This window comes from Homalodisca vitripennis, unplaced genomic scaffold (assembly GCF_021130785.1).
Source record: "Homalodisca vitripennis isolate AUS2020 unplaced genomic scaffold, UT_GWSS_2.1 ScUCBcl_5136;HRSCAF=11727, whole genome shotgun sequence".
Classification (NCBI taxonomy): Eukaryota; Metazoa; Arthropoda; class Insecta; order Hemiptera; family Cicadellidae; genus Homalodisca; species Homalodisca vitripennis.
In genome coordinates, this window is record NW_025781248.1 from 1488 (window position 1) to 29394 (window position 27907).

Genomic DNA, 27907 nt, shown 5'->3' on the forward strand with positions numbered 1-27907 from the left:
ATGTCATTGTTGAAGACCAAGAAGGGAAGTAAGTGATTTAATTATAGAAAACTAAGTACAGTCTATTGTGTTGGTGTATTAAAATTGAAATTAAAAGTAATTAGATGTTTTAAAAACTGTTTTGTGTAATTGTGAATGACAGAGATAGTGGGTGCTGATGAAGCCCTGGCACAACGAGGCTGCCTGTGCGGCAGCTCAGGTCTATCAAAGGATGGAACTGTGAGAGTGATCTTGCTTGAGGCTAGTGGGAGGGGTCTATACCAAAGCTCTGGAGGGGCAGCTGTTGATGCTCTCAATACTCTCAAACCTGCAGGGGGACATCACTGTTGTCAAGGTCTAATGAAGAATCCTCCATTAATTGTGAAATTGGTATTGTAGATTTTTGGAATCAGTGATATTAGGATCAGCCTTCATTAAAGATTTTAAAGGAAACCCTGTAAAAGTTTAGTGAAGTGTATATTATATTGTGTTAATCTCCTTAGAAAAATTGTTTTTATCCCCATTGAGAAATGCTATCTCCAATATGAAAACTAAAGAACATATCTGACACATATTTTGTCCTTAGATCTCAGAATTTAGTGTAGCTCATTTTTATTTCCTACAATGTAACAGATTCTAGTAAATAACCATGTTTTGGAAAGGGCATCCAGTTTGATTGGTTTAACCATTTTGTATATTAATGGAATGAATGTAGGTAATTGGCAAACCATACATGTTTATTTAATAAAGTATTTATGGAAATGAATGCAAATTGATCATTCAGCAGATATACTAGCTTATTGTTCAGTGCTAAAACAAACTTTTCACTATAATTCAAGGTGTGGCTAGAAAATAACCAGACTAAGGCTGAAAACCAATTTTACTTACAGATATTTACAATTTGATTGTATCTCCTTTAGTGTACTCCCCTCCTCACTCTAACCACTCCATGCAAATTTTCCACTGTTTGTAACAATTTATTTTCAATTTATTAGATTATTTTCTATAACCCTGTTTATGACTCCATTGCTTTTTCTTTCACTGCCTTAACAGTCTCAAATTTTGTTCCTTTCAATGCTGACTTTAGGGAACATAATAAAAATCACAGGGGCCAAGTTGATTGAGCAGGGTAGATGATCTAAGACGGGGATGTTGTGTTTGGCCAAAAATATTTTGGACTGTCAAAGCTTTGTGAGCTGGAGCATTGTGCTGGTGGTGGAGGTTTCATGACTTATTTTCCACAAATTGTTCCGTTTTCTCTGTACACGCTCATGTAGGATATATGTAGTATATATATAGTATATATAGTCAGGATGCTATATACTAATTCTGATTCACTGTTCCCCCTCCAATACCCAATCAATGTACATGATCCCTTTGATATAAAAAAACACAATCATCATGGCCCTGAATTTTTGATTTTTGTCATTCAAGTCTTTTTGGCATCGAAAAAACAGGTGATTTCCAATACATTGATTGATTTTGTGACTGTACACTTGTAACATTAAAAATTTTTTCACTTACAGATTTTCCAAGTTTGGGAAGAAATTTGATGTTCACATGCTGTTCTTTCTGGATACTCAACAATTTTCTGACAGAGACGAAAAGGTTATTCGCTTATAACTGGCGCTACGAGTGTAATAAGTACGGGATCAAGACAAAACTCGATGAGGTGTGGTAGGGGTACGTGACCGGTGATCCTATGATATTCAGCCTTATTGTGTTTTGTTCTGTGGCTCCGCCAATACTAATGTGGTTATTTTCTAGCCACACCTCGTATATGTAACTAAAATTATGAAAACTCGCTTTCACAATAAAATATTGACACAGAATAAATAAAGACCCTGCATTGTTACCTACATTCAAATAGGGGTGTGCTAAAGGGGAAACTTTGTTTTAGAATAGAATATTGAATTATTACTATCTGTGACTGCAGTATGTATGTAATGCAGGTTAATGGAGGGCCGGGCTGTGTGTGTGTGATGAAAGGTATCAAGCCAGACCGCAAACCAGACCCGAGTGGCTCAGGCAAGATCATAGAAGACTTCTGGGGACCCTCTCTAAAACTACTGGGAGATCTCAAAGTTCTTGGACAGTCTCAAGACTTACAATAAGGATGCTATTAACCCAGCTATTATGAAACGGATTCGAGAAAGGTTTATATTTGTTTATTTAATGGTGTGCTTTTAAAATTTTAACATTGTCAATCAAGTAGTTTTTATATAACTGAATGGAACTCAGAACCAATATTATTTGTGATTTAAATTATCATGTAGTAATAATAAGTACAAGAGCAACAAAATTAAAATTAGTTTGTATATATTATATTATAAACTGTGACTAATGTAGGACTCACACTTCTCAAGAAAAAACTTCATGTCTGATTCTCATTAAAGGGAATTGCATTGACTGTTAGCTATCAGACAATATGCGTTAAATGATAAAGAATATTTTTTTTCATTGGCTATTCATTTTTTCATATAGGGGTCCTCATAACGTATTCGCACAACTTGATTAATCGAAACTGAATGCTAACATCAACATATACCCGCCTATGTTAAAGGACAAGTTGGTGTGTATATCCTGTCTCAGGTAGTGTCTGAAACATTGTCATGCTATTGAAATTTCCAAATTCTGCACTGAGGGTTCTTGTGAACTCACTGGTATTAATTGTTGGGGTTGAATGACTCCCTGTGTTTTATTCCTACTGTTTACCTGACCTCACACTTTCCGATCTTTTGTAGTATTGAATTTATATTGAATAAGTGAGTAGAATTTTCTATTAGAACCGAGATTTAAATCAATTACAGTTTGGTGGTTTTAATATTGACCAGTCTAATGAAAATGAACTGCTAAATGACTGTCTAGCACTACTTTTGGACGTATGACATACGATAAAATTCCATATCAGGAAGCTAAATGAGTCCATCTTATTATTTGAGAGTATTTTCACAAAATTTGTTCATGAGAACTGGACACTTAAGTAGTCATAACGGCAATCTTTGATCATCATCCTCAAATTATACCGTAGGTGTTAAAAGTAAATATTTCCCCTACAACAAATATTTCAAAAATTCAGACTCAAACATAAAATTATGAAAAAATCATTCATGTGCTTAAAAATTCATTAGGAAAAAAAATGCTGATCAAACGTTATATGTAGTCAGGGATGTAAACTCTAAGTTCTCTCACTTTTCTTTTTTACATTATCCTACTATATAAACATAATTGTTCCGCTGAAGAAGATGAAATATCAGGAAATAAAATATTTTACAAATACAGCTTATGATAATGATCTGTTTGAGCTTCAAGAGTAAGTCATTAATACGTATTCTTTGACTAGACATGTTGGGCCTGATCACTCACTGTAAAAAGTAGTACAGAGATCTTAAGAAACAATTTCAGAACAAAGTTCTTTCTGCTAAGGCTTATTTAGATATGAGGCACATCACAAATGCGTAGATAAAAAATTAAACTCTTTGGAACATTATTAAACACATTCCTCCTAAATATAAATGTAAATCATTCACCAGTTTCCTGATATAAATGATATAAATGGTTAATTAATTGTTTGTCCAGCTGAAATGTTATCTTAGGGGAAGTACTTTGTATGGAGACGACTCACAGTGTTGGTCATGCGATCCAAACTGTTGTCATTGTTGTTTAAAAGGCCAATCAATATTCAGGAAGTTATCTCAGTAATTAGATCCTTAAAGCCAGCTATACTGTAGTAACTGATGGCACCTCCTCTTGTCTTTTTTAAGGATATTGCAGAATAATTCACTTTGCCCTTAGTCCACATAGCCAACGCTACCTTCAAAAGTAGTGTGAAGTCTTTAAGAGTAGTGGACTGTATCAAAGAAATATAAAAATAATTTATATGAGTAGCACTAACCTTAGTTGAGACTGGAAGTTGCAGAGGGTGCACCCTTTCTCTGTAGTGCAGGTTGATGTGGCGATGACAAAAACACTTGCGTTGTAATAAGTTGTTTAAAAAGTTTCAATATAGAAATAAAATATTACTGAGAACTTTGGTAAGTATTGTGAGCGGTGATTAAGCGTGCTATGTACATGGATGGCAGAATGGGAATCGCCGATTTGTCTTGATAAGCCGTTAAAAAGGGGCTTGTGGTGAGTTTGTAGGAAACTATAGTTGTTTTTAATTTTGGCGATAGATAGCATGAGTAATAATTGGAAGGCATTAGTTAGGCCGGGGCTGTGAAGATTTGATTTGAAATGTTATGATATAATGTAGGTATATTTGTAAAGAAAAGTTTTAAGATTATAAATATATAAACAAATAATGCAGGTAAATGGCACATGTAGTGTATTTCCATCTGTTCTCAAGCAAGCCGTATTTACTAAAAAAGAGAAGCCGCATATCACATGGAGAATTATAAGCCCATATCTATTCTGTCTACTTTCTAAAAATTGCTCAAATGCTGTGTGTTTACCAGCATTTTTACCGTCAAATAACCCTTAAAAAAAACCAGTGTGGTCTGGTCTTAGACAGGATTTCTCAACACTTGATGCCATGCTTCATTTCATCGATTATGTCTCTATGCGTTTGGATGAATAGCAACACTTGTTTGGTATTTTTAAAATCTCTGTTAGGTTGTTCTCAACCATGGGGATTCTGTTATGTAAACTAAACAAGCTTTGTAGTAAGGGGAAATGTCATTTGCCATTTAGTTAATGATTCTAGTTGTTCTCCATAATAATAGTGAAGAATGGTGTATCCCCAAAGGATATGTTCATGGTCCAATTTTCTTTCTTTTTATTTATTAATATCTTATCTAGTATGAATAGTGTTAATTTAAGTTTATTTGCAGACAAACACACCTTTTAATGTGTCATATTAGGTTAGAGAAAACCTGGAACATGTTTATACAAAAAAATTGTCTGCTTCAATTACTTGAAAATACAAAGATTGCTGCTCAGTCTGCTTTAATTACTTTAAAAATGTGCTTTCTTGTTGATGTGTCTTACAGTAAACATTGTGAAGACAACTTGTTTTATTTTAAAATTAGAGCTCCCATTGAATTGTATAAACATAAATTCATCAATCATTATAGGCAATTTTTCGTCCAACTTGTCACAATGTGTAGATTTCTTGGCATTGATTGAGGACTCAAGAGTGAATTATTACCTACTCATGGACAAGGTATGTCACAAATCGTGCTGTGGTATCTTTATATTATGTTGGTTTTTTATGTTTTGTAAGTAGAGGGCTTCTTTTGGCTGGCTATTATGGCTATTAAACCCGCACCTGTTCTATGGACTTCCAATCCAGGGTTCTGAAATTACTAAGGCACAATATACATTTCTAGTAGTTGTTAAAACAACCGTTTTTTCCAATATTTTTAATTTTTTAGATGAGGCCGTTCGAAACCAAAATGTTTCATCGTCAGGTCACTTTTGTAGGGTCCCCTTGTGATGAAACATTTGGTTTCAAAAGGCCTCGTCCAAAAATAAATAATATTGGATAAGAGTTGTTTTAATAAGTACTACTTTTAAATTTTTCCAATAGCTCAAGAGTCTTCACTATACAATTCGTTTACAGAAGAAATCTCTGAAAGTTTTATTGGGTTGGCAAAAATCAGCCTTGTAGGAGTTTTCCTTTCATCCATTTTAAATGACTCTTTTCCAAACCTATACATCCTTCAACCTTAATGTTGAAACTGAAACACATGTATATATTCTTTCCTCTAATATACCATGAGAAGAAATTATTCAGTTTTCTTATTCCAAAACATTCAACTTTATTTGTTTTCCAACTTCATTTGTTCTTTTCTTCTATTAAACTATATACCTACAATGTTAATCGTTTCAACCATATCCCACTAGAATTACGTCTTGTTAGTTTATATTTTTTATAGTATTGACTGTATTTTGTTTCTTTTATAATATTATGTTACAGTTCACCATTTCCATGCAATAGTTATATTTTAAATTGGCAAAACACTTTGCTTTGATATACTTAAATACTTGTACACTGTCAGGTACATGCCAGACCGCGATTTCCAGCCACACATCGTGAAGAATGTTTCAAATGCATGCGAGGGTCTGTGTAAGTGGGTGCGAGCCATGGAGGTGTACGATCGGGTCATCAAAGATCGTAGGTCCCAAGAAAGCTAAACTCGCTGAGGCTGAGGAAGAACTCAGTCAGCAAATGGATAAGCTCAACGAGAAGCGAGCTCAGTTGCAAGAGGTATACAAAAGCATTGTAGCTATTTTTAATTCAGTATTTGTTGAAATTTTAATCTTTCAGAGTGTGATTGACTTGTTTGTTCCTTCTAAAACATATGTTTTGTTCATAGCATAAACAAAAAACACATGCATATGATTCTGACATTGAAAATGTAATAAGTAATTATATGAAACTGTAGCCCATTTGGCTGCAGCAGGGCTTACTAGATAACCCTCATTCCTTTTCGTAATCCCTTACTATCATGTCTTTATTGAAATGATATTAACTACATGTTGCTTGAAATCAGCAGTGTAGTATAGACATTCACCAACGATAACATAATCATCAGGGCCATAGTATCGTTCATATATGTTTGAATTATATTGCTAACATAGTTGCTGTTGTTTACAACATACTTGATTGAAACATTGCTATTAGTTTTTAATTCCAATACACATACTAACCTTTTATCAATACCAAAAGGTTTTTAAAACATAGTAAATTTAATTCAAATCCAATGGCTGACAAGAAATCCAATGACTGGCTATCTAGTTTAGAAAGTGTCTTAGCTTGTTCAAAAGTATTGTAGAAAAACACTGTCAAATCGAGAATGTTTGCATTTTAGTTTAGTTTAATGTTTATGTGTTCATTAGTAACAGTGCCAACTTAAAGTCTGCTTATATAAAGAAGAAAAATGATATATTTGCACAACATCTGCTCTCTAAGTACAAAAAATTAACACACACTATATAGATCGAAGAATCAGTTATTTTGGAAATCTTTGTGGCAACTAAAGGGATGTTCTTATTTCAAAGGTAGAAGCGTTTCACCAGAGATGATTTAGTGATTGAACTAGATTACTGACATTTAAGTATCGAACAATTGCTGTTACTGAGAACTTCTTCCAGTAATTCATCCAATAGTGAAGATATTGTTTATTGACCGACAATAAACAACTAAGAGGAATATGGCTTTTGGAACTGTTGCTATTTTGACTGACAACATTTTATAGACGAGTTCTTAAAAATAGCAGTGCGTCTATAAATAATAAATAGCACATTATAATGTGCTATCTGCAGTATCAAACTGTAGTTTGGAATTGGCATTTTTATAACAGAAAGGTATAATACAAATTTCAAAAAGAAATAACATTGGGATGAAAAACAAACCCTCTCTTTTGTCATAAGTTTTACTATCATATCACTAAAAGTAATCAAGACTAACATTTTTATTTCCTTTTCTGTCTAAAATGTGGTAAAATATAATTAGCAGTTATTTTAAGGTAATTAATGTCAGCGTACTGTTTTTTAATGACTCATATCCGTGTTGTTTATCTCTAAATATTTTTTTGAATTCCTGGTCTGAATGTATTCAAACTACTTCCTGAATAGAATAATTTTTAACATAGTTTTGTCAAGTTCAGTACTTTCGATTTTGTAAGCTAAAAGCTTGGCTGTACACTAGGCTGTTCATACATTTCTGGTGTATAGAGAAACTATTCAGGCACCTGAAAATAGGGGCTCAGAAATCTTTCTCCAGGCTTTAAGACCTCATAAATGTGTTCTAGGTTAAACCAAACTGCTGGGTGGAATTTGAATGTTTGTCTTTCATAATTTTGAAAGGTTGAGCTCCCACTTAATATATGCCCATGGTACATTCCTCTAAAGAGTCTTTACACAAATGTCCTTCTGGGCTAGTGGTTCTCAATAGTGTTTTTTTGCCATGTAATTGATATGTTGGAGAAGAGGTTGTCAGTGGATCAGTAGAAAATACATCAACTCCCTTTGTTCCTACATTGTGTGAGAGGATAGAATGTAGTACATTGTAATTAAATAATTAGTATCAAAATATATTGGACCAAAAGTAATGGTGCAGTTTTAATTTAAAATAATAAAGTACTCCTACCATTAACCAATACACACAGTTCATCATGGGTTAAAATTAGTTTCTTCAGACTACTTTTCTTTTCCCCAATTCCAAAGTTATTTTTTCAAGTTTTCTGCTGAAACAGAACTTGGTTTCTTTAACGTAAATGATTCTAGAAGTGTCAAACTAGGAATTAATTATTTGATAAAACTAACCCCTTTAGTGCCAGCTGTTGTCATATCGTCGGTAAAGTAGCACAGTATTGAGTACCAGCTGGTGATATTGTAATAGCCCATACTTCCTACGTATTTCAAATTAAAAAACATTTAAGTTTTTTGCATACGTTTCATGTGGTAAATATTACAGATTTTTTTAAAATGTTGAAATATTTTGCTGGACTCAATTCATTTCTGCATTTTTCATTGGTACTAATAATAGCTGTATATTTTTATTTGCTTCCTGTTACGGATATTTACAACTCCAAAAAAATGCTAGCTCATAGACCCATTTAGTCAGTTTTTTGGGGCAAAATGGTAGTACGTAATTTTTGGGACATAGTAATTTTCTGATTATGAAAACCAGTATTAGTACCAGAATTTTATTAACCCTTAAAATAACGAAACCCATAGTATACTCCTTCATTAATTACACGAGTCATTTTTTACTAATTTTCAAATTATATTTTCTAAAGATGGGTTTTTCTCTGGAGCCATCTAATTTTAAAATTTATTATTTAGTGCATGTTTCATTTCTTTCTCTTTTATATCAATTTTTAATCTTTGAATAAATTTATAATCTTAGAGTTTTTGTTCCAGTTTCCATTTATTATGCCTCATATTTATTTACTTTCTATGGGCTTTAACACTGACTGGCAGAGACCTTAGGGCATGATATGATTTTCACTCAGTATAGAGCCACAATGAAGGTGTTTAAACAATAGTGTGACTTATTTAAGTTAAACAAATTTAAAGTATAAGAATGAGTTACATAATATTATTAAGTGAAGTACATATATTTTACAAGACATTTAAAATTTAAATATATAATAATATGAGTCAAAACTAATTGCATTTAGTATTTACTTCTCTCTCTACTTCTAACATACAGCTAGAGTAAATTTATTATAATTTTGTTTAATTTATTTACAGGTGACAGATAAGTTGCAAGCTCTCAATGATGAATTCGCTGCAAAGACAAAAGAAAAGAAAGAACTAGAAGATTTCTATAGATCTCTGCTGTCAGAAATTGGACAGAGCTGAGAAACTAATCGGTAATTAATTATATACTTCAGTTAATCCTAAATATAAACATATATATATTTATATATTACCCCATATATATATATATATATATATATATATATATATATATATATATATATATATATATATATATATATATATAGGGTAAAACTCAAGGATCTGATTTTACTATTGCAAATAGTTGTCTGTATTACTATTTAAATTCTCAAGTAACATCAGTGACATGGTTTCAGGTGGACTGGGAGGGGAGAAGGCACGGTGGAGTGAGACTGCGAGACAACTCCAGTTCTCTCTTGTCAATGCTATTGGAGACGTACTGGTTTCTGCTGGAATAGTGGCATATTTGGGTGCTTTTTACTGTCAACTACAGAAATGTAAGTGGTTTTGTACTCTGTTATTCCCAAATTAATATCATTATTGACAATCTGTTCTGCTAATTTTCAGTCAAAACACAATACATTTTTTGTGATTCAAATGAATAAAATGTAATCAGGATCTGATTGTTGATTGGGCGAATGCGTGTATGAAGCTACATATACCCTGCTCCAAGGACTACTCTATGGTTGCCTGCTTGGGTGAGCCAGTACAGATCCGCTCCTGGACCATAGACGGGCTGCCTGCGGACACCTTCTCTATTGAAAATGCAATCATCGTCACCAATGCCAGGCGCTGGCCTCTCATGATTGACCCACAGGGTAAATATCACAAAACAAAACCAGTTGTAAATAAAAATTACTAGTTTGGAAAATATATATTTAAACGTTACTTTGTAAACTACACAATATTCATTGAACATTACATATTCATTATTCATTAAACAAGACTGAGCAAATAATATTAAAATTAATAACTATACAAACAAAGTTCTAAACCAGATGCATTAACTCTGAAGAGCTTTGTAATATTGAAAAGTTCTGTTACAGGACAGGCCAACAAGTGGGTAAAGAACATGGAAAGGGATAACAAATTGACGGTGATAAAACTAAGTGATCCCAACTATCTGAGGGTGATGGAGATAGCCATCGAGCACGGTCTGCCTGTCCTCCTGGAGAAACATACTGGAGGAAATTGATGCAACACTCGGTAGGTTCTGAAGCCTCAGGTATTTTGTATGTAAAGACTGTTCGCTGTTTGGTGTTTGTTGAGAATAATTCAAGTTTTTGTTTTAGACCCAATTTTATTGAAGAACACATACAGGATGGGAGGATTAGACTATCTGAAGTTGGGAGAAAATGAATTACAATGGCATCCCAATTTTCGATTTTTTATCACCACTAGAATGCGTAACCCTCACTTCCTGCCTGAGCTTGCAGTAAAGGTAAGCCTTTCACCATTTTATTTAAACAGACATTCATTTTGGAATGTGTAAATTTTAGATTTTCTTGGGTTATAAATAAATAGATTTTATCTTGAGAGGCCCTGTTGTAGGTGACTATCCTGAACTTCATGATCACAGCACAAGGGCTGCAGGACCAGCTGCTGGCTATTGTGGTGGCCAAGGAGCGGCCTCAGTTAGAGGAAAAGAAGAATCAACTGATAGTGGAGGGAGCCAACAACAAGCGTCATCTTAAAGAAATTGAAGACAAGATCCTGCAGGTCTTATCCATGTCTGAAGGGAATATCCTTGAGGATGAGACTGCTATCCAGATACTGTCATCATCTAAGGTTATTTTATAATACAGTAATTTGGTTTTGTAAACTTTATAAAACTCTAAGATGGTTCTTCGGAATTTGACTTTAACAGAATTGCTCAGAAAAACTTATTTCCAGGTATTATCTGAGGAAATTCAAGCCAAGCAAGAAGTGTCTGTGTTGACAGAGAAAGAGATTGATTTTGCACGTAATCAGTTTATACCAGTTGCAAAACACTCCTCTATTCTCTTCCTGAGCATCTCAGAGCTGGCCAACATTGATCCTATGTACCAGTACTCTTTGGTCTGGTTCATTAACTTGTACTATCAGGTAAGTGAACTATCATTGACTGCACTATGATACTGAGATTTGTTAAACATGGCTTTTCCTAATATTAAGAGTTACTGCAGGCTACGGTCAGTGACCCTTTTTCTTGCACACTCTCTACCTTCATCTATTACCAAGCCACGGGCACAATTTCGACAAAAATCAATCATTATTATATTTCTATTAATGCATATTTCAACTGTAAATGTCTCCTTCATTATATATAATAATAAACCTTTTTAACACTTTTGATGTTTTTTTTTTTTTTTTGCACGATGTACATTTCAAATTCTATGAATTCATCACCAGGACCTGAAGATGAATTCATAGAATTTGAAATGTACATCGTACAAAATAAAAAAATATATCAAAAATGTTAAAAAATGTTTATTATTGTATATAATTTTATCAAACACTTTTTGAGACTACATCTCTAATATGTCCCCTTCAATTGAGAATCCTGCCGACTGTGAAGTACGTGCTGTTAGTAGTATTCTTGGTGCTAAAGGCATGAAAGCAGTTAAAACTCATAATCAGAATTGTGAAGTGTATGGACAAAACATTATGACTGATGGAATAACATTCAAATGGGTAAGAAATTTAAAAGATGGTCAAAAGAATATTCATGATGAGCAATAGAGTGAACAGCCCTCAATAACCACCAACAATTTTGTGCAGAAAGTGAATGATAAAGTGAAAGTGAACTGACATTTCACTATTTCTTTGTCATTAGAAGAGTTTCTTCAAGTTTCAAGAAGTATTCTCTATGACATTTTTATCCAGAACCATGTTTTTCTGTGTGTCAATGTCCGTTCACATGTGGCCAAACGAACTCAATATCTCATTTTAGCATTTTGCTAGGAACAATTTGATATTCCCCCAATTTACTGCCCATTGACTATTATTTGTTTTTTCATCAGAAGAAACATCTTGAAAGTCATGATCGCAACAACGTCTCAAAATGATCGCCTTGCAGTCGCTGCTAAATCAGGTCGAAATCTTCTATGACAACAATATTCATAAAGTTGTTCTTAAATATTATAAGCAACTTAATATTGATGGCAAGTATATAGAAAAGCAGATAAAAATGTAGGGTTCATATAAAAATAAAATTGTTTGAAAATATTTACTTAATTTTTGTATATATCAAAACAGTTCTCAAATAAAATAATGTGCCTTGTACAATTGTCTTTTTCAGGCAATTCAAAACAGTGAAAAATCTGATGATTTGGAAGAGAGACTGGAATTCCTTAACAGCTACTTCACATATAGCATCTACCGCAATGTTTGTCGTTCACTTTTTTGAAAAGGAATAAACTTACATTTTCCTTTGTCTTATGTATTGGAATTCTGCGTTCCAAGGTACTTGAAAGTTTTGTGATATGTAGTTTGCTAATCTACTTCTAGTTTTTGTATCAAATTCCCATTGGGAGGATGAGTTATCACAATCACTCTTGTAACAGTAACGTCAGAGCTCGTGAGGTGAGAAATTTACTGATCCTAGTCTTTAGAAAAAGTGTTTTTACTGTAATTAACTATGTGTGTAACAACACTGTATTGTCAACCAATTTTCTATGAATTTGGAGCAAATCTTGTGTTAAGATTTATTTTTAATAAAGATTTTTAACTGGAAAGGGAAGTTATGAAGAAATTTATAAAAATTTCAATTTTCAGAATCAGACTTTTGCAATTTTTTTAGACTTTCAGTGTCTTTTAAGTTTGCACAGTTCTCATAACATATACTTTTTTAATTCAACAGGAGTAAAGCACTATCTTGTGATATTGTGTCTAGTACACATCTGACAGTAGCACAATGAAGGTCACTCCACCTTTCTGAAATTCAAAACTGCCACTACTTTATTGTAATTTGTGTTCTGTATATAGAGAGCACATTATAAGTGATTGTACAGTAAGAAAATTGTGTTGATTGTTTAATTAAGGACAGTTCATGATGAAATAAGAATTAACCAGTCATAAAAACTGTTGTTCAGTGACTTGGTTAACTAGATTAAAGTTAGAGAAAATCTTATGTTCACTAATACAGATTTGTTTGTTCATTTTTTTGGAATTGCTATGTATTTCTCGCCATAAGGACTTTTGTTTGTATATTTTTTATCCATATATGTTTTTTCTAACTCTCCACTGTTGATGGGTGGCTAAGTCCACAGGCATCAGAATTTTATTCACTATGTGTTGACATGACTGTAACCTGTGAGAGTTAGGAAGATGGCGCCAACTAACAAGAATACGAATTGTGGAGCTTGCCCTAAAAAGGTCACTAATAATACTGGTGGCATTTTATGTGAAGGAATCTGTAACAAGTGGTTCCACTTTGAGTGTGCAGGCAAATCTAAAAGTGAATATTCATATTCTAAAGGCGAGAAATCGAATTTTATGTGTGAAAACTGTGAGCGGCAGCTGGACAAGCGTGACTGTATCGTAAGTACGCCACCTGTTGTAAACGGTAGTGCTAAGGAAAACGAAAATTATAGTGTTTGTAAATGTTTCGAATTTATTAAAATTTTGACTGATCAAATTTCTGATCTAACTAAAAATCACCTTGAGCTTAGAAATCAACTGAACATTGTGCAGGCCGAGAATGTAAACCTAACCTCGATTGTGAATAATCATGCAGAAGCCATTGGTGAAATTTTTACGAGTAAACAAAATAGTGTTTCTTATGCGAGTGTCGTAAAATCTACCCGGACAAATATTGACTCATCGTTACTGACGAAAAGTGCTAATCGAGATTATAGTAACGGTAATACAAGTGAGGTTAGGAATGACAGGCATAATTTGACTCCATCAGTTCGACTTTGATTGTCGTTCTCAAGACCGAAATAATTCAGTGCTGCCGCCCAATACCTCTGATGAAGGCAGTGAATTGGCTGGGATTGACGGAATCGAGAAGGCAGTTGTGCCTACAAGTCTCAGGAGTAAGGAAAGGAAAGCAAGGCTGCATGTAAAACTCCAATCGCCGTCCGTCTTGCATTCTGAAGCAGACGATACTTCTGCTATCACATACTCGGATCGGGAAAGAGTTGAATTTGAAAATGAGGCTGTCAATAGTGGGTTTGTTGAGGGACAACACAGAAAACGCAATCCCACACAACCTCAGCGAAATGTTTATGAACAGGAAACAACAAATTTCTGACGGGCCGTGCGGTAGTTAATAATCAAAAAACTTAAGGCGGTTTGAAAAACTTAGACATATTTTTGTTTCACGTTTTCCAGAAAATGCGGAAAGTGAAGACATAAGACAATATGTCAGTGACAGTGCGAAGGGAAAGTGTGAGGTAAACAAAACTGAAGAACAGGTTGCCAGGATATAGTTCTTTTAAAGTAGGAGTTCCTCTGTCTCTTTGGAAAACAGTGTTTGATGCAGATTTTTGGCCTATGGGGATCTATGTGAACCGGTTCAAATATCAAAAGTCTTTTGTGAACATGCCTACTGAGACTATTAGTGATGCGAGGGAACATTTTTTAATCCAGTCCAAATCATCGGGAATTCAGACTTAGATTTAATATCAGGCATATCCCATTTTTCAATTATGCACTGGAACGTACAAGGGATCGTGGACAAGACCGATGAAATTAGTTTAATACTGAGAAAGTTCAATATTGCTGTTGTTGGTATCTGTGAACACTGGCTTACTCGAGACGACTTACATAATGTGGTGTTGTCTGGTTTTAAACTGGCAAGTGTCTACAGTAGACCGTCTTCAGGTAGGCCTAGAGGTGGTACTGCTATTTATATTGCGGAGGAGTTGAAATTTGATGAAACTCGTGTATCTTGTTGAACTTTCGATTTCCCATGTTTGTGAGGTTGCTGCAGTCCTCATTCATGAAGTCAATGTTATTTGTTTGGAGATTTACCGTGTACCTGATAGTAATAATTTTGATATGTTTATTGAATGTTTGTTTAATGTATTGAATGTTGTATGTCTTAGAAATAAGTCTAATGCGTCTGTTATGCTATGTGGTGACTTCAATGTTGATTTGTTGGTTGATAGTGTTAATAGATCTATATTTGTTAACCTGTTAATGAGTTTTAACTTAGTTTATACTGTGGCGGATGTTACCAGACCTAGTCTATTTGGTAATATGGGTACCTGCATTGATAATATTGCCACCACAATTCACCAAGACAGGATAGTGTCTGCATGTGTTGAGCCCAACGGTTGTATCAGATCATTATTCGGTTATTTTACAAATGCAACTAAACACCAAAGATAATATACAGTTAAATACTTGTAAGCGCTCTCACTTGACAAGACCTATTGACGAAATTAATGTTTTATATTTTATAACCTTACTTAGAAAAATAAACTGGTTTGCTCTGTATACTCTGGGTACAGTAAATGACAAGTTTGAATATTTTTTTAGTGTATTCTTGAACATTGTAGACACGGTTTTTCCAACTAAGTTTGTGAGTAATAAAAGGAATAAGCCTCTGAGGCCTAGGTGGTATAACCCAGAATCTTTCTGATCTCAAAGAACAATGCCTTACTATCTACAACCTTTTTAAAGACACTGGTCAAGCTCGCTATAGAGAATCGTATAGACAACTAAGAATAATTTACAGACATGAAATTTCATCGGCTAAAAAAGCATATTATTGCAACAGAGTTATTCAGGCCAATAATAAACCTAAAGCCATATGGTCTGTTATTAAGGATGGCATGAGTACGAATGAAAGGCCTATATGTGATACACATAAACTTGGATTAAAATGTGATGAGCTCAATTATTTCTTTTTAAATAATGTTGAATCTATTGTACAGAATATACCTGGGTCTCGTCATGATGTTACATACTATCTTAATAAGTTAAGTCATAACCAAGGCTGTGATGTTTTTTCTGTTGGTAATGTAAGTGTAGATGAGGTATATAGTGCCATCCTCTCTCTTAGTAATAGTGTTAGTTTAGATGTATATTGTCTTAATTCACAAATATTAAAACTTGCTGCACCGTATATTGCAGAGGTTATGGCCTATTTGTTTAATCAATGTATTGATAACTCAGTGTTCCCTTTACATTTGAAGTTATCAAAAGTAGTTCCTTTGTTTAAAAAAGGTGTAAAAACTGATTATTGTAACTATCGGCCAGTGTCCATAATACCTGTTATTGGAAAGGTGTTTGAATTGTTGTTGAATAGAAAAATAGGTGGCTATTTTGAAAAACATAAGCTATTTTCTGATGATCAGTTTGGATTTAGGCCTAATAGAGGCACATGTAATGCTATTGTTAAATTTATGAAAAATTGTATGAATGGCCTAGATGTAAAAAATAAGGTTTTAGGTAATTTCTATGACATGTCGAAGGCCTTCGATACTATATCACATAGTGTATTATTAGATAAGTTAAAATATTATGGTTTCGATAAATCTGCTTTGAACTTAATTAGATCTTACCTATCAGAAATGGCATCAATCAGTCTACTATAATAATAATTTTTCTTCTTATTTACCTGTACAGCTAGGGGTCCCGCAGGGCTCAATTTTGGGGCCTACCATGTTTATAATTTACATCAATGATCTATCATCAGCCTTTACAAATGATTATGTAAGTGCCTACATGTATGCTGATGATTTAGCTGTTCAAATTAATTGTAAATATGCTAGTGTAGCTAATCACCTCCTTATGACTTCTAACTCCATAATCGAAGATTGGACAGCTGCCAACTCATTATGTTTGAATAATGATAAAACTCAGAGTATTGAATTCAGCTTTAAAACAAGAAATGAGGACAGTGTTAGGTTTTTAGGCCTGTTCATGCAATCTAATGTTAAGTGGAACATTCATGTTGAAACTCTATGTAAAAAGGTTTCTAAAGGTATTTTTATGCTTAGAAAACTTAAATCTTTTGTAAGCATAGATGTGTTGAAAGCTGTTTACTTTGCCCATATTCAAAGTCATTTTATCTTATGGAATTATTGTGTGGGGGCATTTTGGTAATGTAAGAAGACTATTTTTATTACAGAAGAGAGCAGTTAGAGTAATGTTTAATGTTAGTAGTAGGACGCACTGTAAGCCACTGTTTAAGCAACTTGGTATTTTAACTATTATTTCTTTATACATTTTAGACTGTTTATTATATATCAAAACTAATTTAGATACAATTCCTACAAATAATTCTATTCATAGTCATTTTACCAGACAAAAACAATTTCCTTAGAGTAAATCAGTGCAATTTTCAAACAACTATAAACAGTTTTTGTGAATTTGGTCTGAGGCTTTATAATATGCTACCATACAATGTTAAATTGCTCAATGTAAAACATTTTAAAAATGAAATTAGATCTATTTTATGTGATATTTGTGTATACAATGTCGAAGAATTTGTTAATTTCTTAAAAACAAAACAAAAAAATGTTTAGGTAGATGTTTGTGTATGTGAACATATTTTAAATTAGTATTTTATAGCATGCTGTATGCAAATGATGCTTATGACACTATTCTCTGTATTATTTGTACAGTTTATGAATAAAGAATCTTTTGACTTTGACTTTGACTGATATATAAAGTACTTAATTTACAAGATTATTATGCTAGAAAATGGGTTGCTTCTCAAATGTATGCATTATACAGTAAAAATACAAAGTTTTAAAAACATGATGATATGATGACTATTATTTTGTTTCCAAAAGAAACTTCTTCCTGAATGATCCACATAATAAAAAATAAAATGGTTGATTACAGGGAAAATTGATAGAGGATCACTTGATATTCCTTCTGACAGGAGGGGTAGCATTGGACAATCCCCACCCTAACCCTGCTTCTGCTTGGCTCTCTGACAAGTCGTGGAATGAGATTGTTGTGGCTTCTGATTTACCAGGGTAGCTAAAAGTTGTTTGCTTTACTCCATACAAACATGTACATTAATGTTACTGGTTTTCATTTTTTTAAGATTAATGACACTTTGATTGTTAACAGTTTGTCGGGGTTGATGTCAAGTGTAAGAGATACCACAAATCATTGGAAAAATTTCTATGACTCAGCCAACCCCCACATGATGACTCTGCCAGATCCGTTTGGCCAAAGCTGAAGACTTACTGTGGCTTTCCATCCTTCGCTGCGTGCGGCCAGACAAACTCGTTGTTGCTTGTCAGGTAGACATGATCCAACAAGATGTTTAACATAATAAAGCAAAAGCTTATACAATAAAACCTGTCATATCTGGCCTATTATGGTGACTTGGTAGGCTGGATATCATTAAAGCTAGATATGAAATTGTAATACAAATAACGTAAACTAAGTTATTTATGGCAAATGCACTGACGATGTGGTTTACTTTTTGAAGGTATTATATAATTATGAAAACCTTGAGGACTGTGCTGAGGAACTGTTTCATATGAAGTTTTATAAATTTACTATACAAAACAAGTATCTTCTAATTTAAATGTTAAAATTAAACTAATGTACTGGATACAGTTCAATTTTTTTGGTTACGTACTATATATACAATTCAATGGAGAGTATAAATATAAATTTATTTGAAGGAAAATTAACACTTTCAGTAATGTAGAATATTTAAAAATCAGGTTCTAAGTTACAGAAGACTTAAAACGTAACCATCTCACTACTACTGTTTGTCCCAATGCTTACATCAGAAAGCTTACACAATATCACTGATATGTACTATATATACAATTCAATGGAGAGTATAAATATAAATTTATTTGAAGGAAAATTAACACTTTCAGTAATGTAGAATATTTAAAAATCAGGTTCTAAGTTACAGAAGACTTAAAACGTAACCATCTCACTACTACTGTTTGTCCCAATGCTTACATCAGAAAGCTTACACAATATCACTGATATGTACTATATATACAATTCAATGGAGAGTATAAATATAAATTTATTTGAAGGAAAATTAACACTTTCAGTAATGTAGAATATTTAAAAATCAGGTTCTAAGTTACAGAAGACTTAAAACGTAACCATCTCACTACTACTGTTTGTCCCAATGCTTACATCAGAAAGCTTACACAATATCACTGATATTCACAATTTTTGTTTTGTTTTTTTTTAACATTGCAAGGTCATTGTGTTTTTCTGTTTTGGGAAATTAAATAATGAAATGAAATTGTAGTATCTTAATTATTAAATTACACAACTACAAATCAAACTTGTTACAGATGTACGTGAACAAACATCTGGGCTCAAAATATACAGAGCCCCCACCTTTCAATCTACAGGACTCATACAATGACTCACATTGCTGCTCTCCACTCATCTTCATCCTGTCCCCTGGGGCTGATCCAATGGCAAGTCTGCTCAAGTTTGCAGATGACCTGGGCATATCCCGAGCTACTGTTATGACAATATCATTAGGCCAAGGACAGGTATGAGGAAGCAGTAATAATTCATGTACACTGTTTTGGATTAATTTAACTAACTGTCTTTCCATTTCTTTTACAAATTACTCTATCAAATTAGCAGATCAGTAGACACGAAATATTAAAAAAATAGTTTGTATACTAACTTTTTTCAGTCTCTGCAGAAGCTGTATCTGAATGAGAGCATCAGTACTATACGAAATATTTTCTGCATGTTATATTATAAATTTCGTTCCTTTAATTTTGAGTATATAAACATTTTTGCTGAATAATAAAACTTGAATTACAGTGACAGTAATTTGATTCAATGAAGGCAAAAATGATGTTGATAAATTATAATTTGTTACCTATTATACATAGCACAATGTTAAGACGTCATTCCCAGATTGCTTAAGTATCAGGGAATAACTGCTGGGTAGGCTCAGTGATTAAGACTTAGCATGTAGGACTGCCGTATAAAGGATCGTAATAATTTTGATCCTGCTGATGTCATCACTCATTTATTTGAAAATATATACATTACTGGCTTAAGCCTGGATTGGTAGGACAAGGATTTGTAACCCCTTCAGTGTTAATGACCTGGTAACCGAAATTTTTAAAACGTGCATACATTGCTAATGTCCAGTTTAATGGGTTGTTTTAAGAAAAATATAATAAATTCTATTTTTACATGTATTTTATATCGATTCTATTTGTTATAAAAATAAACATCTTTCTGTTGAGCATGTTATATAGTGCATGAATACAGCTGATCAATCAATAACAATGATGAAAGTTTACAATCAAGTTGGCCAGTAGACAATAACATCATAGCCGAGATGCTTTCTTTTAATAGTTGTCAGTCTGGTGCTCTTTTAGAATGTTCTAGTTATAACTACATTTCTTTATAATTATAATATAACCAAATTGTGTGTGTGTGTGTGTGTGTAATTTAGGTGTTTAGCGAATTATTTTTAATCGTTTAAGGTCTCCACTATGTGAAAATAATCTTAGAAGAGAGCACCTAAGTGACAACTTTGTAACTGATATTTCTTTTTTCTTGTAAATATTTGTAAATAGCCAAAATCATTAAAGTACACCATTTTAATAATTGTAAGAATTAGCTGATATAGTTTATAAATATGGTTTAGAGATATAAAAAAGAAGTGAAATTATGACTGACATTCACTGTTTCCACTAATGTGTCAGGGTCCTATAGCTGCTGAGATGATCAGGACTGCCATAATGTCGGGCCAGTGGGTGGTGCTCCAGAACTGTCATCTGGCCGAGAGCTGGATGAAGGAGTTGGACAGGATCTGTGATGAAGTCATCATTCCGTCCAAGACAAATAAGACATTTCGCATTTGGCTCACCAGCTATCCTTCAAAAGTCTTTCCGATTTCCATCCTGCAAAATGGTTATTATTTTCTTCACATAAGAAAAAACAAACCATGGTTGTGTAAAAACTGTTTGAAAAGTGACTTCCATTTGGTATTGATGAAATTCTGTTATAAATTTAAAGCCAAAATGTAATTGGGGCTTTCAAGCCCCAAGTTGTTGCTATCATCTGACTAAGATCGAATGATAAAATAGTATAGTTGGCCAATTGGCACATGTTGGCTGTGATGTCTCTTTTGGGTTACATAAATTTTCAAAAATCTTGAATTAACCGCTCTTCAATTAGGCATCAGATAGGGAAGATCGTCACCATCCAAAGTTGATGTGATAAAATTTTATTGTCAGTGGTAAATGATAATGACTATAAAGTGTTATGTAACACTATAAAATAGATATCTATAACTTTATTTTTTTTTTTTTTTTTTAGGAATAAAATATATTGTAATAGTTTATTTTATTAAAAAAGGCTTTATTTATATATTGTATAATCAAATTGTTTTATTAGGCAAGTAAACATTTCCAACATAATTTTTAATGTTCGCAATCCAATTCTGCTAAAGTCCTTTTCAACGGTCCTCTATTACAATATTTCTTTCTCTAGTTGGCACTGTATCAATTCTTTAATTTTTTTTTCTCAATTCTGTCATACAATTGTATTTAAAAAATGTATTCTTTAAGGCAGAATGGAAATCATTTAATTGTGGAGTCTTACAAAGATCAACTCTGGGTTCTGTACAATATTTAATATACATTAATGATCTCCCAGCAAATACATATTCTAGTTCAATACTATGTAGATGACGCAACATCAATCCCCAAATCTGCTTCTAATAGTGGCCTTTGCATGTTGATTCAAGACTATGTTTTTACAAATCACTATAAACATAATTATAATACAAGAAATAAGTTGCACTTTCTAATTCATAGACAGTGTTTGAGTGTTCACCACGATATCTTAGAAGAAAATTATAGAATACGTTGCCTACTACATTTAAATCAATCCAAAAGATAATAAATGAAAAATCAAAGTTTTCAGATATGTTAAAATTTTAAAAAAATCTATTACTCATTTGAAGAATATCTATATGATACAAAATTATTGAATATAATTACATACAATAAATACATTTTATATGTCTATTTCAATGACAATGTTTCATAACTGGAACTAATATTATTTTTTTTATTTATATCTTGACAATGTCACCTATTCTTCTGGATTTAATGTGCTGGATTAAAAAAATTAAGAATTTTTGAATTTAAAAGTTATCATATTTAAAAGAAAGTAGATTATTAAGCCTTAGAGTTTTTGTAAACGAAAACTTCAAAATGAGCCATATTCATATTTCTTTTTTAATCACTTTTTTAATTAAAAATAAACTCACTAACTCTTGTAGACACAAACTCAATTTAAAACGCACACTTATATACCTCACTACAAAACTCTTAAATTATTTTTAAAATACAATAGTAATGATAATTTTACTATATTTACACATTTAAAATTAAATAATTTATTTCTAGTTCAATTTAGTTTGTAAAATGTAAATTTTCTACTTTAGTTTGTATCTAAATTTTTTCTGTTATATAAATTACAGGTGTGAAGATGACAAATGAGCCGCCAAAGGGTCTGAGAGCCAATCTGTATCGTTCTTACATGTCAGACCCCATCAGTGATCCACAGTTCTTCGAGGACTGCAGAAACATGAACAACTGGCGACGTCTGCTCTTTTCTCTTTGTTTCTTCCATGCCATAGTCCAGGAGAGGCGCAAATTTGGTCCTCTTGGCTGGAATATATCCCGTATGAGTTCAATGAGTCTGATCTCAGGATCAGTGTTATGCAGCTGCAGGTACTTTTAAAAGTTCCAAAAACACAAAAATCAATAACACAAACATTGACTTTTAGAAATGCCAAATCACTACTGTGAACACCAGGAAATAGATCACCATTCTGTTTTACAGAATATACTGATTTATAGTTGACTGTTTAAGTTTTTATAATTATAGTAGACTATTTATCATATAACATTAGTTTAAAATACATTTCTATTTCTACAGTAAATTGTATAACTTAGAAAACATAGAGGAATTGACTGTTGTACAGTATATGCCTATGTTTATTGTTACTTGAGAAATCTTAGACGAGACCAGTAGTACAGAGTTTTATAGAAAGCACCTGTCAGGGTGAATCAATGTCAATGCCTGCCCTCTCTGCCATCATTCTATATACCTTTCTATTCAGCACCTTATCACCACTTAGACACAGTGACAAATTGATTTAATATCTTAAAGAACAAGATAATACATAGCTTTGTTATAAAATGTTGTGAAAGAAACTTCCATCACATAGAAACGAAATACTTTGACACAAAGATGTAAAAAGCAGTTAACTGATTTATTTGTACAAACTAAACAAAAGGTTCTGTAAATAGTGTAATCTACTTATCATGGTTTTGGTTTATTCGATTAAAGTTACATATTATTGTGTATCTTATTTAGTAATTGTAAAGTACCGTACTCTACTCTATATTCTTCTGTTAACATCAATTCAAGTTAGTGGCCATTTGTAGCCACTATAATTTATTTCACACCTCCTGTGGGTAATTTGTGGATTATCCACAAAATTCACTTTATCCATTACTGGTTATCTCCTTGGATAAATAGTTTACTGTGTGTACATGGGTCACCACAAGTGTATTGAGATGCAGCAAACTGGGTCTCTGCGACAATTGTACCTGATTGTCTGAGGTTACTCAGTGGGCTCAGAAGCAGTACGAGGTCAAAGTCAATGGATTTATCAATAGAGCATTTTTAGGTTTCGATTTTGTTTTTATTCCAGGAAAAAGAGTGAGTCAATTAATGTCTCATCACCACTGCTTTTGGCATTAATGTAACATTCTGTGTGTGACTATAATTCTGCCCAAAGAATCAGCCATTTCGTATAAAATGAATTTAATGCCTCAGATATTTTATTTTGTTGAGAAAATTAATGATAATTTAAGTTAATGATGGTTGCCTGATTGGTGCCGAAAATGGAAGTATATATTATGTATAGTTTGGCGTCCAGTGTGATGCAATTTTTTTATAAAAATAGATGTAAGGATTTTATTAACTTGCTATTGTTTATAGTCCATTAGATGTTCAACAAAGAGTCACAAACAGACTCACTTAGAATATGTGTTTCAAAGGCTCAAATGTCAAGTTTGGATTTTAAGTAAAATATAAATGAAAACGCTAAAATAATGTAAGGGCTCAGTATTATTGAGACACTACAAAAAAGAGGAATAGGTTGTGAATATTTTAACATAGCTGTGCATTTTCAAAAGCGTAATATTCTTAAAGCTTCTGTCTGAAAGAAATTATTGAAATTAGCAATATTATTAGACTTAAACTTGAAATGAGCACAACTATTGACTAAGAATGTGATTCTTACTATTATGATTGATTTTCCTTACTTTAAATCCATACAATGTTTCTGTTGTTAAAACAGATGTTTCTTAATGATTACATTGAAGTGCCATTCGAAGCCCTTCTATACCTAACTGGTGAATGCAACTATGGTGGGCGAGTCACAGATGACAAGGATCGTCGGCTTCTCAATTCAATTCTGGCTATATATTACAACCAAAGTGTCATTCTCCACGAACGGTAAGCCATTGTAACAATGATTTGTAGCTTTTCTAGAATTATCACACAACATAAATTGCGATATGTCCTAATTGATTAATCTCTAAAGTTGTCAAGCTCTTTACAATAATTTTTTTTTTATTTTTCAACACTTAAGCAAACCATATAATACAGTAAAAATAATTGTAAACAGTATTTTCCCACCTTTGAACAAAAAGTTAAAATATATGTCCACTGTGTTAGGAATTTTTTTAAAGAAAAATTTATAATCAAAAATTTAGTGTTCAAAGTTTAAAAATCTGAACTCTTAACTTTCTTTATATAAAATGTACAAATCCATATGGATTTGAAAAATATTTTGCATTGAGAAATATTTAATGTTTGTATCAGCTAAAACAAACAATAATTGGATTTAGATATAACTTTTCACCAAGTGGGATGTACTACATTCCATCCGAGCTAGACTACAACAGTTGTCTGCAATACATACAGTCACTGCCACTCTACCCATCTCCTGAAGTGTTTGGACTGCACGACAATGCTGACATAACCAAGGACAATAAGGAATCGCAGGAGGTAAGTACTAGAGCTGCACTCCTCCACACTAGTGTTGAGCTACAAGTTTTACACTAATTAATTCATTGTCTTTGACTGGATGCACATAGCTGTAATACTTGTGACAAAGACTAGCCCCTGTTGTGAGGCCAAGCACAGGGCAGTCATTGAACCTGTGAGGTGTTTCGGTGAAATCGCTTTTTATATCGTCTGCCCTGATAGTTGCAGTCGTGCTGAGTTCTATTCCAGGGTTGTGATATCGACTTATAGCTATTTCTATCTTACCCGCGCCCTCACCGTACGCTGGTAGAGATCGATATGATACACAAGGTTAAACGTGAGTGAACAGAAAAATCTCAGACTCGTTCAGAGCGAATTCAGTTATTCGCACTCTTCAATAGAACGATATCATCACAGTTTTCTGTTCTATGTTTCGCGATTTTTACGTGGATAAATGTTGATTAGAGCTGTCAATGCCCCGTTCTAGAATGCGACGTTTAGAAATAAATCCTATTGTAACGACGACTATTTGACAATTATTTGTGCGTGAGAAAAACAGATTTTTAATATCGGTGGTCCGCGAGATCTTTATTCCACAGCCGTTGGCTCAAACCGGTCTCAGTATCGTCTGCTCGTTTCTTCTTCCTTCAGTGTGTTGTTGTGCTGTGTTAAGCTGAGGTTATGTTTTGACTTTATAGTATCAAAATAAAAATATTAAATATATTAAACCAACAGATTCCTCCTCTATACTAACAAGACTAACGTTAACGTATAAGTTTATAAGTTAAGCTGGAAGCAAAATGTCTAAGGGAAGTCTTGTGTTATATCTCTCTCCTGTGAAGCAGCTAAATCCCTTCAAGCAAATATATTTAGGTTATTTAATACAAGTATCCTTGTTCAGCAATAACACAGGTATTTCGTGTGTACTATTTTCCTCTTTAAGCCCTTAGTATCAAATATGCTAATATTAACAAGCATTAAAAGTTTGTTATAGCCTACAACCTAACATTCGCTTTGAAACATACTCTTCGAAGTAGGAAGTAAAGCTTATGCGATTTACAGGGCACCAAACAAATATTATTTAGAAACCGGGCTGAGAATTCAGAGGTTTATTAAGCCAATGAATAATATATCTGTAAACAAGGCTGTTAGCTAGATAGCCTAAATTAAGTTCCCAGCCTATTCTGGCGTTGATCAATAACTTTGAGCTTAGGCTATTAGGCCTACACGACTTTAAAGTAAGCAAAATATATTATCATGAGCTATAGAAAGGTTTATATATGCTATATCTAGTAGATTGACCAAGTACATACACCTAACTTATCTTATGCACCAAACTATTAACTTAATAGGAATAGGATAACAAACCTATACAGCTTATAGGATGCAAAATATGCGTTTGCAAACTAGGACAGGTAGCGAAAGGTAATAGAACCTATATTTAATAGATACTCTACTGTCACTAGACGAGATAGCCTATAAGCTGGTCTTAACTTATCCTACGTACCGAATTATCAATTTTTAGGAATAGGATCACAAACCTACGCGGCTTATAGGATGCAAAATACCCGTTTGCAAACTAGGATAGGTAGTGAAAGGTAATGGAATCTATAATTAATAGATACACTACTGTCACTAAACGAAAATAACCTATACTACGCACCGAATTATTAATTTTTCCAAGATTCCGTAGAATTCAAGGTTAACGAATCAGCACTAGTTTTTATATTCAATATTCGTACTGTTTTTAAATTCCCTTAATGATTACAATTCGGGGTGACTCACCAAAAGACGATATATGCCGACTGCGTATTCTCTCGTACAGGGCTCTCGTATTCCTCGACTCGACTTCAGGACTTCATAAACCGACGTCCGCAAGCGAAAAACTCTTCTCCTCGAATTGGCTTCACTCCACGACGTTAGCAAGCAAAACTCTCTGTCCCTTGTCGGATCGGCTGTATAAGTAGGCCGCCAGCCGGTCATCATGCGCAAGAGACGCGTTTTCGTCAGTTCGTCGCCAGGACGCTGCAGCGGTCACATCGGAGCTCCCGGCTAACTGCACTGCCCCGAGTAGAGAGGTTCCCCAACCTCAAATCGACTCCTTCTAATAGAATGACGACGACGACTATCGACGAAAAAAAATAAATCGACACACCTACTTGTCAAAATAAAACGTTTTCTCATTTTAAGAAAAAAAAAACGGGGTATAAAATTGAACCCTTACACCCCCCACTTACTTCGTGGAGAAAATAAAAAACTAAAAAAAAGACTCTGAAGTCGGATTAACAAATCAAAATAAACTTACTTTTCACAAAAACTCAACATAAAAGAAATAAGGCAAACTAAAAGTGTCCACTTCGAATTAATAAATTCCCCTGCGCCCCTTAGGAGAAAACAAAATAAAAAATTCTTCTTAAAACTGCCCTCTCTTTCCATTATTTTTTCTTTGGGAAGGACTGGAAGGCCCAATTTCCGGGACATTTATCCTCTTCCACTCGTTCGTCCCCGGTATCTGGACCTTCATGGTAACGGCGTTTTCCACGGGTCCTCTTTGGTTTGGTGCCGTGAGGACGCTCTGGAGGGTTCGCCCATCCTTTCCTGCGTTGCCGTCTCCTCTGGCTGGGATTTCACCGACGGGGCTACTCGAAGGAATTCCTCTTCCTCGGGGTCCGGGATCACTTCAATCGAGCTGCCCATGCTCCACCCGGGCGACAAAGAGAGGAACGTCACCCTCGTCCATAGGTGA

At 33.5% G+C, this 27907-nt stretch overlaps 1 pseudogene; it reads left to right on the forward strand.

The window, feature by feature from the left end:
* On the forward strand, positions 1-27907 carry LOC124373239 (annotated as a pseudogene).